This window comes from Heterocephalus glaber, unplaced genomic scaffold (genome assembly GCF_053883595.1).
Source record: "Heterocephalus glaber isolate CG9 unplaced genomic scaffold, H.glaber_assembly_v1.0 deba00001733, whole genome shotgun sequence".
Taxonomy (NCBI): Eukaryota; Metazoa; Chordata; class Mammalia; order Rodentia; family Bathyergidae; genus Heterocephalus; species Heterocephalus glaber.
The window spans coordinates 5,033,158-5,046,123 of record NW_028258444.1 but is presented as its reverse complement, the minus strand read 5'-3'; the positions used below and the strand labels follow the sequence as shown (position 1 = coordinate 5,046,123).

The following is a 12,966-nucleotide window of genomic DNA, read 5'->3' as shown; positions in this document are numbered from 1 at the left end:
TCATCCAGATGTGGTGGTGTACATCTGCAACCCCAGCACACTGAGGGTGAAACAGGAAAACTTCAGGTTCGAGCTTAGCCTGGGCAACTTAGCAAGGTGCTGCTCCAAACTACAAAAAAAAAAAAGAAAGAAAGAAAGAAAGAAAAAAAGAAAAGGTGGGGTGGGGATATAGATCAGTGAGAAGGCTCTGGGTTCCTATGGAAAAAACCCAGAGAGCCAGCTAAAGTCTATACTCTAAATATTACAGAACATTGGTAAAAGAAATCAAAGACCCATATAATGGGAAATATCATGGGCTGGAAGACAACATTAAGGTGCCAATGCTCCCCCTGGTGACCTATAAATTCAATGCAGCACTTACTAAAAATCCCCAAGAGCTCCTGCAGACATTGTGATTTTTTTTCTGGTACCAAGAATTGAACTCAGGACGTTGTGTTTGCCAGACAGGCACGGTGCCACTGAGCTAAATCCCTAGCCTGACATCAAAAATTCCTATGAAAATGAAGTGGTCTAAGAGCCACAACAATTAAAAAAGTTGGAAGACTCATACTTCCTGAGTTCAAAACTTACAACCAAACTGCAGTCAGCAAGACAAGGGCTAGCACACAGAACAGGCACTGATCCTGGGAATAAACCGTTGCAGTCAGAGTAATCCATGAGGAACAAGAACATGAACAAAACAAACATACAGCGCAACACTTAAAAGACAACTAAAATAGAAAGTGAGAGGCCTTGATGCAGCCCACAGAGCTTCTCTAGAGACACTGTTACAGCAATTTTAGGTTTACTGGAGGCGAAGAAACTGAGTGGCACTCAAGAGACGGGGAGGGAAACAGCTTTGTTTCGCTGGCCGACCCAGAGGTGTTATGTACTCCAAACTGAGCACTGACTGGGAGCTATACAGTTCTTTTATACTGTTACATGCGGAAACAAGGCTACAAAAGCAGAACAAAGATGTTTAATTTTACACAGTGAGAGTTTGCAACTCTGCACATCGGGTGGTTTCATTTGAGGAAGAGGAAACAGACTTTTGTAAAAACAGGATATGGTGATGTCATTATCTATACTATAGAAACAGATTTACCAGGGCAACCACAGGGAAGGGGAAGGTTGAAGGGGAACTGCTCACAAGGGAAACGAGCCTTCTTTACCAACATGGATGGCCAACATGCACACCAAATGATGCTGACCACAAGAAAGATAAAAAGCACAACCAAAATGAGCCATCACTCCAGGCTCAGGACAATTGGTAAAATAAGAATAACTGCAGGTACAGATGTGAATGAACTAAATACTCAGACACTAAAATGGGACATCTTTAGACTAACAATCTGGTGGCTCATTCAAAGGTTAAAAACACAACCATTATGAAATTAACTTGTAGATTTTTATCTAAGGGAACTACAAATTCATGGCCCCTTAACTGATGGCAACAGCATCACTCATAATGACACAAGATACAAAACAACCCAAGTACCTGTTACATCGTGAAAGCAAACACAAAACATGGCTTATCCATGCAGTGGAATATAACTCGGCAATGAAAAGATTAGTGTATACATGCTTTCATATAAACAAGCCTGAAAAGCATCATATTAGGTCCAAATACCCTAAACTGCATGAAATGTTCACAAAAAGCCAAGCTCCAGAGGCAGAAACTAGATAGATTTATAGTTGCCTAAGGATGGGTGGGTTGGGAATGAATGGGGAGTTGTTATTACTACAAAGTATGGAGATTTTCTTTAGGGTTGAGAAAATGTTCCTAATATAGTGATAATTGTACCAGTGTGAACACACTACAAACAAATGAATCATACACTGTGTATGAATAAGAACTATACAAATTAGTTGGAACTGTCCCTAAAACCCATCTCCTTGTTACTACTAGCTCAGCTGTGAGCACAAGACCCACTGCAAGTTACCAGTCTAGAGCTAAGCTCTGGGCAACCTGAAGTAGACTGGCCACACATCTGGAGATGCCAGGTCAGCCCAATGGAGGGGGGAGGAAATCAGAACTAAAAGGACTGCAGTTTGGCCAAAAAGGACTGAAATTTCCCAATGAGGATCAATTCTTTTTCAACTGCAGTGCTGGGATCAAACCTAGAGCCTCGAGCATCCAAGGTAAGAGCCGAACTCAGGTACATCCACTCAGGACCCAATTTTGAGTTCTTCTGTGGCACTTACCACCCTGTCTTTGACTGTGTCCTAGGCTGTTTATGCTGGTCTCCCCCCCAAAGTCTCCATTCCTTGAGAATAGGAATGATCTCTGATGCCTCAAGGAAAGAGGAAAGTAAACCCCACCCTGTAGCACTGCTCTTTCTGGCCTCAAGAGGGACCCTTCAGCCTGCATGGTGTGTAGTCACAATGTTTCAGAAGGAAGGGGATAGATTCTGTGGTTTCTTATCCCTTTTCTCTCTAGTCCTACTGTCTGGCTAGACTGGTTTGGATATTGCCATGGTAACCAGCAGTCACAGAAGATGGATTATGACCTACCTCACCATTAGCCACAGAGATTTGAGTGCTAAAGACTCTCTCACATCTCCTGTTTATGCTCCAGGAGTTGGCAGTGAATTTTCTCCCCAATATCTCCCATTTTTTTCCCCTTTGGAAGCTTCCGGTGTTGACGGAGACTCTCATATTGGTTCTTCAATCCCATGGCATCCTCATCCCCTAGCAGTGACCCCTCTGACACAGAGGACTGCAATTCTGAAACCAAATGCATGCTGAGCCTCTCTGGGGGCTGTCTCCCCAGTGAAGAGCCCTCGTCCTGTGAGGACATCATCCTTCCTGAAGACACGACTCCCAGTGTGTGTTCTTCAGGTGACCTCATCTCTGCTATCCAAGGCAGGTGGGGGCCTGAAGGGAACAAGAGATGGCCCAACCTATGAAAGCTACTTCAGGATGACCCACAGCAGATCTACAACCTAGGTATCACTGTGCCCTGGGCTGACGACAATGGCTTTGAAGAATCAGCTGCTCATGAAAATCTACAGAGGCAAAGATGAAACAAAATGTACTGAAGGAAAACTGGATGGTCTTGTGAAACTGCTGAAGACATTTCAGGGCTTTTACATGGATGATGAAGAAATCCAAAAGGAAGACAATGAAAATCCCCAAAAAATTCGGAAGAAGAAGAAAGATGAGGACCAGGATTGCCTCAAACTTACTCTGGCCAAAGACCTCAGGCTGAGCAGCTGTTCCCCTGCCCAGCTCACTCATCAGGGACATGAGGCATGTCTAGACTCGCCCATGTGCAAACCATCAGGAAACACAGATGTCATCCCAGTCCCAAAGCTGCCTGTGACACTGAAGGGACAGGAACGTGCCGAGGTGAGCAGAGCTGCCTCCCAGAGAGCAAGGGCCAGGCCCAGTGGGGAGCAGGTGAACAGCACGGGGCTGGGAGTGACCTGCTGTGAAGTGGGGCTGGATCCTGGGGGATGCACAAGACTAGCAAGAGGCTAAGACAGCAAGGAAAGGACTCAGGGAGGAGAGGCAGGGAAATACCAAGGGGCACGGGGGGGGGGGGGAACAAAGGGAAGCACTATTGTGATGCCAAAAATTGTGTGTGTGAATATTTTCAGTATTTCTGATTACTGAGACCGCACTGAAGTCGCCTTTCTGATAAAAGGATGTGAATTCCATAAAGGAGTAAATATTGACTCCATTGTATTGATATTACGTGTATCTAACTCATTCTCCCCTTCTCTGCAGACGGCAGTCGAGGGGAGCAGCAGCCACAAGTCAGGGATCACAGAGCCCTCCACCTCCTCTGCACACCCAGAGGATGACGCCCCCAGACCACAGAGAACCTGTTTGCTCATGGGGCAGGCCTTCCACCGGCTGCTCGAGAGTCCTTTCTAAGAGATGTAGAAGACAGGATCCTAAGCAGGACACCAAGAGCCGCCCTCAGCAGGCTCCAAAGAGAAGTTGATGTCTTAGAGGCAAATGGATCCAGCCTGAAGGACCCCTTGAGCAGTTAGGACCACCCCACATCCCCATATTTCCCCCCACTATGTGCTACCCCATCATCCCAAATACACATAGTTGATATTTCTCAATAAAGCACATGTTCTTGTCATCTGTGTCTGGCTCTTCCAGCAAGTCGTCTTCACTCAGGCTCAGAGTATGCAAGTGGCCCAGAGGACCTCGATTCCCTCTCAGGAAATGTTAGGCAGTGTGAAGCGTCCCAAACGGGAGGCATTCTTTTTCCCTCTCCCCGTTCTCACTGCATTTTACCCTATGTTATGGACGTGGATCTATCTTGTCGGACCTCACCTCCCACATCCAGAAGATACCACTGAACCCACCAGATCCAACCAAGGCGGGAAGGTGTGGAACTGAGCTCGGGACCTGAGCACTGGCCAGCGGGGCGGGTCCCTCAGGAGCCCACTTTAGTTCCTGTGTTCCCAAAGCCAGACACTCCTTTTCCTGTTCCTGAAGGACAACACTGGCTCCAGGATGCAGGCTTTCTCACCTGTTCCAGCATGCTGCTGGGTATGAGTGTGTTGGGTATAAAAAGTGGTCCATTTGGGAGGAATGTGAAGGCTGGGAATCACCTCACCACTCTAACCTTGCTTTCCTGATTCTCAAGATGGGAGAGTTAGTAATGCACACTGCACAGGCTACTGGGAGAACACACGAGGTAGTGCACCCACTAGTTCAACAGCAGTGTTGTTGGTGCCATTCATCGCTATCCTAAGGATCTGCCTGGGGACCTGACTCAAGGGCCATATAAAACAATTTGTCACCCTCACTGAAGTCAATCTGAATTTCCACACTGAAGCAATCCATGGTTATGAACAGCTAACCATCTGAGCAGATCTTGATTTAATCAGGTCCCACTGCACTCTGCTTTCTGAAACTTATACACAAACTGTCACTACAATTATCTCTAGAGGGTGGCTTCTTTGAGAAAGGCTGTAGTTCCTCTCTGGCTCCTACTCTCACTGCTATCAGCTCCCTCCCAGGTCCCTGGATCAGTCACTCTCCCATAGGTTCCCCCAGTCCCCACTCTCCAGCTTCACCACAAGCCTGTCTCCTCCAGAGTTCACATGGACAAGCACAGGAATCTTCAAATGTGTTCCTCTGCTCCATCTGAATGTCCTTTCCTTTCCTCCCTCTTCTTCCTGCCACAAATATTTAGCACACAGGAGCACATAGTCTGCTCCAGCTTAGCCAAGACGAGAAAGAGGACGGAGGTGCTGGCTCAGGTGACTTCTTAAAGATATAAAGCCATGGAAACACACGCTAAACAGGGCTAACGTTCACTACGATGGTCAAATACCTCTCTTATAATGGATAAGCTAAAATAGTTGTGAGCATTGATAAAATACATCTACATGTGAGAAATGCTTGTAAATGTTTATTAAATCATTTGAGTAATCAGTTAAAACAAAGTCAAGTATTCATAGGTTCTTAAAGTAAATACAAAGACAATATATCCTGGTGTATGGAATTTCTCTTAAATCTCAATCTATGTAAACGGTTTAAAATTGCTCTCTTCCTGGGTCATCACTAAAGATGCTCAGCATTACTATTCTGGCATAGATTTTATATGCAATGAAAGGGAGGTTTGCCCCTGGGGACTCCTTCAGCTCCTAGCTACAGTCTCTTGGGACTGGAAAAGCATTACTCTACCCTTCCCTTTCTCTCCCCTACTTTCACTTTTAGATAAACATCTTGGATGCAAAAGGACTTGGGATGGCAAACATTTTTTCTTTTGTTCTAGATTGTCCGGGCAAGGTGGTCCACACCTACAATCCCAGCACTTGGGAGCCTGAGGCTGGAGGATTGCCACGAATTGGAGGGGCTACATAGTGACTTTAAAGCCATTCTGAGCCACAAACTGAAAAGAGAATAAATAAAATAAATGACTAAATTTTTAAAACCAGTAAAGTACCTGAACAGGTTGTAAAGGGATTCTAAAACACAACTGTTAAAATTCTTGTTTGTGGGACTGAACTGCTCATAATTAAAAAGGCTCTTTTAAGTGCTTTTCAAAAGAAAATGTATCACGTTGATATGGAAGGAAAATCTAATTCTCTAAAGTAACAAGGTTTTCTTAAAACACTGGACAGCTCATAATTACATTTATAAAACTGACGTAAAGAACAAGGGTTGTATACATTTTTTGAAACAGGGTCTCGCTATGTAGTTCAGGCTGGCTTTAAATTCACAGCAATCCTCTTGCCTCAGCCTCCTCAATACATGAGGTACCACATCCAACCTCCTGTGTTTTATTGAGATTATTTCTTGTGTTTTTGTGTTGGCCTGCTGACTTAAGAAACTGTCGTAACAGAGGCAGTGTTTAAATTTCGGTTAGCTTTGTAAAGTCTTTTTATCCAGGGTATGTTTACACTCTGGCTTGATGAACCACTTTTATGTATGTGTCAATCTAAGAGTGAATGTGCTGTGAGCCTAAGATTTGTCTAAATGATAATATATGGACATCAAAGGACACAGGGTTAGTATACGCACATTACGCAAGATGTGTTCATTCAAGGCAACATGCTCTGTGTCTGGTCCTTTACCATATAAAATGGTGGGCGTAACTTTACACATTTGTATTCAGTACCATTAAATAGAAATCCATCTGTTGCCCAATCCTGCTACTTTAAAACCTGGTCTCCATGTGGCCTCGGAGGAATTGTTAAGAGTTGCACTTCCCCTGGAAATAAGCTATGTCACTGGTACAGACTTCTGCGTGGTTGTGGCACTAGTTACTGCTGGCTTCTTTGGATGTGAAATGCGATTATGTTTCTCCCAAGAACCTAGGTCTTCTAGAATAGTTAGGTAACCCTCTCACCACATTGGTGTATTCCAAGCCAAGATTGTTATAACAATAACCTTCTTTGGCTTATTACTCTTTGTAGTAAAGTGAAAATTTCAGTACATAATCTAGGTTATGCTCTTTCCAGTGTACGTGTACCCTACTTGTAGGAGACTGAATTGCTGCTCTGCGTGCTGAGAGTTCGATGATGGGGACAATAGTCCAGCCGCTCACAGTTCAGATGCAACCAGACTGCCAGCACCATACTTCAGGAGATCCATCTGCTCAGAGAAGGTTCTTTTTTGGTTAGAAAAGGCAAACAGCTCGGGGGTAGTGTCCCATGCTTGTAATTCCAGTACTTGGGAGGCTAAGGCAGAGAGATTGCTGGGACTTTGAGGCCAGCCTGGTCTACACAGTGAGTTCAAGACCAGTGAGAACTACATAGCAAGATCCTGACTCAAAAAGAACAAAACAAAACAAAAAAAGAAATGTAACTGTGCAATTAAATTTTGACACTACTACTTTATAATCACTAGACTTTACAAATTAAGCCTTGTAATTTGATACATCTCAGGAGAATCTCAAGTCATTGTCATTAAACCTTTAGAACTATTTACAGAACCATGAACAGAAAACAGTTTCCACCTCACTGGAGATATTTAGCTCCTCAGGCTGGCAACCACCTTGTTTTTCACATATAAGTGCATTCACAGCAGCAAGGAATTAAGACTACATAGCTGCCCCCAGACAAAACCCTTAAAGTTCTTCCAGGTCCACAAGATTACTTCTTTCGAAGTAAACTTGCATTTCTACACCCAGGACCAGTGTATTGTTCTTTTATCTCAAACTGAATGCTGTCCAGGTCTGTTTCCAGTAATGAAGCAAGCCCCTGAAGGCTGGGAGGGAGGCCTGCTTAGACAAAAAGCGCTTTAGTTAACCATTCTCTTCTTTTTTGTAGCACAGGGCATTGAACCCAGGGCATCTGGTGTGCTAGGCAAGTGCTCTACTGTTGAGCCACACCTCCAACACTTTTTATTTTGAAGGAGACTATCACTCAATTTCCAGGTGAGCCCCCTGTTAGTCTTGAAATCAATGATCCTCATGCCTCAGCCTCCCAAGTAGGAGATTATGGTTTATCATTCACCTTTACAAACATATTTTAAAGATGATGAGATTAACTCCCTAAACACCAGAGTGCCTACTGCAATGCTGATTATCTAGATTGGAAGATTCCTTATGCCTCTCACAGGTAACAGGGAAGAACAATGGTTGCCCTAGCCAAGGAATTCAGGGAGATAGTACTAACTTCAAAGAAGCCTGCAGGCAAAACCTGCTGTGCATGAGTACTGACCAGAGGCCCTGCAGCACCAACAGTAATGGGCTTCACAAACAGGAAGATCATTCAGAGCTCAAAAGAGGGCAACAGTGTTAAATGTCTTAGGCCATAAAACATACTTCCTGTAACACGATAGTAGCTAAAAGGAAAGCACTCACCATGTGCTGGGGACTGTTTTTATTTGGTGGTACTGGGGAGACTGAACTCAGGGGCTGCACAATGAGCTACATCCAACACCTTTTTTTGAGATAGGGACTAAGTCACCAAGTTGCCTCAGCTGGGATCAAACCTGCAATCCTGCCTCAGCCTCCTAGAGTGTTGAAATTATACATGGGCCACCACACCTGGTGGAAGCTTTTCTAAGTTTGCTCTACGTGTGAAACTTCTGTAACTTTCCTGCAACAAGTTCACAAGGTTAGGACTACTGTTATCCCCATTTCACTAATGATGAAACTGCAGCAAAGGTTAATGCTCCCGGGGTTGCACAGCAAGCGGTAGAGCCAAGTTCTGAGGTGACTGTAGAACCAGTCTTCACCATGCAGCAGCTAAGGCAAGTTCTGTGGTCACCAGAGACAAACCCCAAGGTCAATCACTTTGTCTGTACAGGAATGGCTCTCGAAGGCTGGAGCTCTTCCCCCACACTCCCACACAGCCCCAAGTGCCAGAAATAGTTAACAGTCAAGTCCGAATAAATGTGTAAGACCACACCTGATTTGGCCCTTTCAGCTACCTCACTGAGTACTATCTTCTTGGGCTACACGCACAGCAGCAGCAGAGGACCTGTGTAGCATGGGGCTGCCAAAAATCCATTTCCTAAGACCAGCAACTGAAATCTCCATACTATGCCAAGCATATTAATTATTCTCCAGCTTTTTAATCAAATGTATTATCTCCTACAAGTTTTTAAGGTTTTTTTCTTCTTTTTTTTTTTTGCAGTACCAGGGATCGATCTCAGGACCTTGCACTTGCAAGGCAAGTACGGTGCCACTGAGCTAAATCCCCGGCCCAGGTTTTAAAGTTTTTAATCAATGTTGATCCGTTGAATTAATACATTTCATTCCATAATAAAACCCTCCACAGTGCAGTATGAATAACTACTTCGTTAAATCAGGTAGGCTGATTTGACATACTCACCTAAAAATCATTTGCTTTTTAACTATTGTACATGTTCCCAGGTCCCTCCAAGGAAGCCAGTCCTTTCCACAGCGTGTTTTCTTCTTCGGTCCTATGGACAGCAAGAAACATTTTATGACTAAAAAATCACAGGGCTGCATAAAACTTCCTTAAGGATGCCCGGGAAGCATACCGAGTTGGCGCACGTAAAAGCGGAACAGTTAAAACTCGCCAAAAAATATCATTCTCTAAAGTTAGAAAAACAGTAACATTTACCTTCCAAGATCTTTTTATTATTATTATTAGTAAGCGAATCCCGACTGCACCGGGAGGGGGGAAAAGGTAACTAAAACCTCAACAGAAGCGCACGTCAACGCTTAATAAACACTATTTCCCACTGACCTAAGTCTCGAAGCAAAAAATGACAATCCCGACCCGAGCTCCGAGGCTTGCCTGTTAGCACAGCCAGGAAACGCTTAGCCGAGAGCTCTGCTGCCCCTCAGGGCGGCCAGACCGCTCGGGAGCGGCGCCTGCCTCAGAGGTGGAGCTGGGCGCGCCCCGCGCCCCTAGCCCGCGCCCCTAGCCCGCGCCCTTGCCTCTGCCCCAGCGGGAGCGGGCGCCGTTGGGCTCCGGACCCAGGCTCCGTGGGGGCGGGGCGCGCAGTGACCACAGGCAAAGAAAACAAAGGGCACTTTTCACTCCCGCGACCGCAGAGAACTAAAAACACGGGCGGACCTGGGAGGCCCACGGCTCCCCAACCCGCAGCTGGGCGCGCCGCGCCTAAGCCCAAGCCCTCTGCGACCTCTGGGGTGCGGCGAGGCGCCGCCCCCCGCCCGGCCCGGACCGCGGCGGGAAAGGCTTCGCAGGCAGGGCAGGGCCGGGCCAGCGCCCGGGGAGCCCGCAGCGCGGGCTCACGCCGAACAAAGCGCCGGAGCCGCCAGCCGTCTGCCCGCCAGCCCGCCGCCGCGCCCGGGGGCCCAGCCGCTCGGGACCGTCCGCCTGGCACTCACCGCAGCGCGCGGCCCTAGAGCGAAAGACGCCGCGCCCGACCGGGAAGTCGCCGAGCCCGCCTCCGGGGCGGGTCCCCGAACCGGCCCGCCCGGCTCCGCCCTCCCCGCGCCGCGCGGTCCTAAAGCGGAGCGCGCGGGTGCGCCGATTGCTGGGCTCGCCCGGCTGGTCGGAGCCTAACCCCACAGAGCTGGGTGGGAGCCGAGGACGTACACCTCAGTCTTTGCGGTCCGCTGTGAACAGTGCTGACTGATGGCCTCGGAACCAAGATCCGGAAGGGGGAGCAGCCAGCGTTCTCTGTGAAGTGCGCGCGATGCCCCCAGGACAGACTGAGGGGTTGAATGCGCGAGCGCCCTGCCGCAGAGCCACATCGTCTCTCCCCATCCCTTACCCCCGAGGAGGCTCACAGTGAGGTGTGACGTCCCCGTCCGAGCACTCCCACTCGGGAGGCCAGACCGAGTCCCAGTCCCTCCCTAGGTCCTCACTAGACCCCCGGTGGGCTAGGAGCACAGGAGAGCAGTCCCGCTGTGTCGTGGAGGCCAGAGTGTAATGGCAAACGGGAAACACCGAAAGGCACCCAGGACTTGAAGGCAGAAAGCAAACTTTACGTTCTTGGGCCTGGTCAAAGAACCAGGTGTTTGTCTTTTGTCCTTCTACAGCTTATATAGGGTTTGCAAGCAGGAACTAGTACAGAAGCAGGCCAAGCAGTTGATTGGTTACATATGATATCATTATTACTGATTGGTCTATAGCAAGTTCAAACTCAGGGTAAGAAACATTAGTTCAGGGTAGGGTCAGCTAGATAAGGGTGACAGATATTTGGAATATGTACCAGTTCAGGGTACCGTCTGCCAAGAAGGAATATATAAGGGAGACAGGTACTTGGAGTGGGCATCAGTTCAGGAAGGGTCAGCCACGAAGGAATTTGCTTGGGCTAAAAAAATAAAACTGCTCATGACCAACATTATCCTGCGCTGGTATCCCACCTGTCTGTTAGCCATTTTATTTTTCAGTCTCAAGAGCAGTGGCTCAGCCCCGTTGAAGTGAAGGTAGGGTCGGACTTCCGATTCTGCAGTGTCTTTTTTTTTTTTTTTTTTTCCTCTCTGCAGTGTCTTTTTATCTGGTTCTGTCCACCGGTCTTATCCAGTGTAGGCGTGGTGGCGGGAGCGTATTCTTGGGTATAACCAATCAGCTGCTCTGGGGGGGCTGTGTGAGGATTGTCCTTGCCCCCAGCAGCATGACTGATCCCTGGTCCTCACCACTGTTTGGGCCCCAGGTTACTGTGGTAGGAGAACCACTATTTACTCCGTCCATTAAGATCCATTAAGAACTGACCAGTAATGTCCAGAAATCGCTGCAAGAAATTAGACCTAGGGATTTTATAGGAAGTAAACAAGGAACCAGAAAAGCAGATGTGGCTGGTTCTTGCCATATGCCACGGGAAAGTTCCTTTGCCTTCAGATTCTGGCTCAGCAGCTCACTACTTTTTTTTTTTTGGACAGGGTCTTACTATGTAGTTGAGACTGGCTTTGAACTATGTAGTCCAAGCAGGCCTCAAACTCGTGGTGATCTTCCTACCTCAGCCTCCCAAGTGCTGGGATTACAAGCATGCAGATTCACTATGATACAACTTTGGAGTGAAATCACTTAGTTCAGATCTCTCACCAGTAAAATGGGCATAACCGTAATACCTCTCAGCACTTTTTGAGGTAGTTAATAAATAAATATATCTCACATGGAGCAGCTCCTGGAATATACTGTATTGTGTTTGGCCTACAAAAGGTTTTCCAGTGCCAAACCACAGGTAACTAGTTAAAAAACAGATCCAAGGGAGAGCGTGTTGCTGCCAGAAAGTCTGATACACACCTGGCTAACAGATTGCATTCCTGTAATCTCAGGACTCAGGAGGCTGAGGCAGGAGGACTGCAGCAAGTATGAGGCCAGCATGGGCTACATAGTGAGTTCAAGTCCAGCTTGAACTACATGGTGAGACTGTCTCAAAAAACAAAATAAAACCCGTTTAGTACATAAATTTCAAAAGAAATTAATTTAATATGAAAGTTATAAAAATATTTTTAAAAGCAACTGTGTGATATGGTAACATGCATTTCTTTTTCTGGTATTCACCTCCCAACCCCCATGATTGGTGTCAAACCCAGGACTCTCCATGCAAAGGGAATGCTCAGCTGCTGAGCAGCACTCCTCCCCATGCCTAGGCTTCTGAGCCACAGAATTGGGAGATTGAAAGTGCCTACTGTTTGCCCAGCTAAGCTTGCAGTGGTTGGTTTTGGGGCAGCAATAGAAAGTGCATATAATGGACTCCAAGAAAATGATGTAAGGAAACTAGATACTTAAAGAGCTCTCCCCCAGTGTGGACCAACTATACCATCATAGAGAGAAGTCAGTCTCTCTTTTAAAGTCCTTGGACTCTGGGTAAAAAGGGTGATTTCTGGGATGCAGAATGAACCAAGTATTAAAAACCCCATGTCTTGTGGCAAAAAGGACACACCTGATAGAGACTAGAATAATCAGGGAAACGTGAAAAACTAGGAGAACTGTCACAGGAGGTTAGGGAGGGGAGCAGCTCACCCGGGGAAAAGTCCCTCACATCTGTTGAGTGGTGGAAGTCAACCAGAAAACACCCTCTAGTCTTGAGAGGAAGGGAATAATTGGAGGCCTGAGCCTAGAAATACAAAGGCTCAAGAATAAGGGAAAAAAAAAGAATAAGGAAAATAAGCTG

General features: G+C 46.7%; 1 protein-coding gene across 8 annotated transcripts in view; it reads right to left on the bottom strand.

Annotated features, from left to right (window-relative positions):
- Positions 1-10,865, bottom strand: part of Resf1 (retroelement silencing factor 1) — a 31,861-nt gene extending 20,996 nt beyond the window's left edge. For 2 of the 8 annotated variants that reach the window (XM_004855035.4, XM_004855030.3), the window contains exons 1-2: positions 10,229-10,374; positions 9,240-9,330 (exon numbers count right to left, since the gene is read on the bottom strand). The gene's annotated coding sequence lies outside the window, so the exon portion shown is untranslated. The other 6 variants (XM_021236551.2, XM_087200036.1, XM_004855031.4 and 3 more) reach the window with 6 other exon arrangements.
- Positions 10,866-12,966: the final 2,101 nt, after the last annotated feature.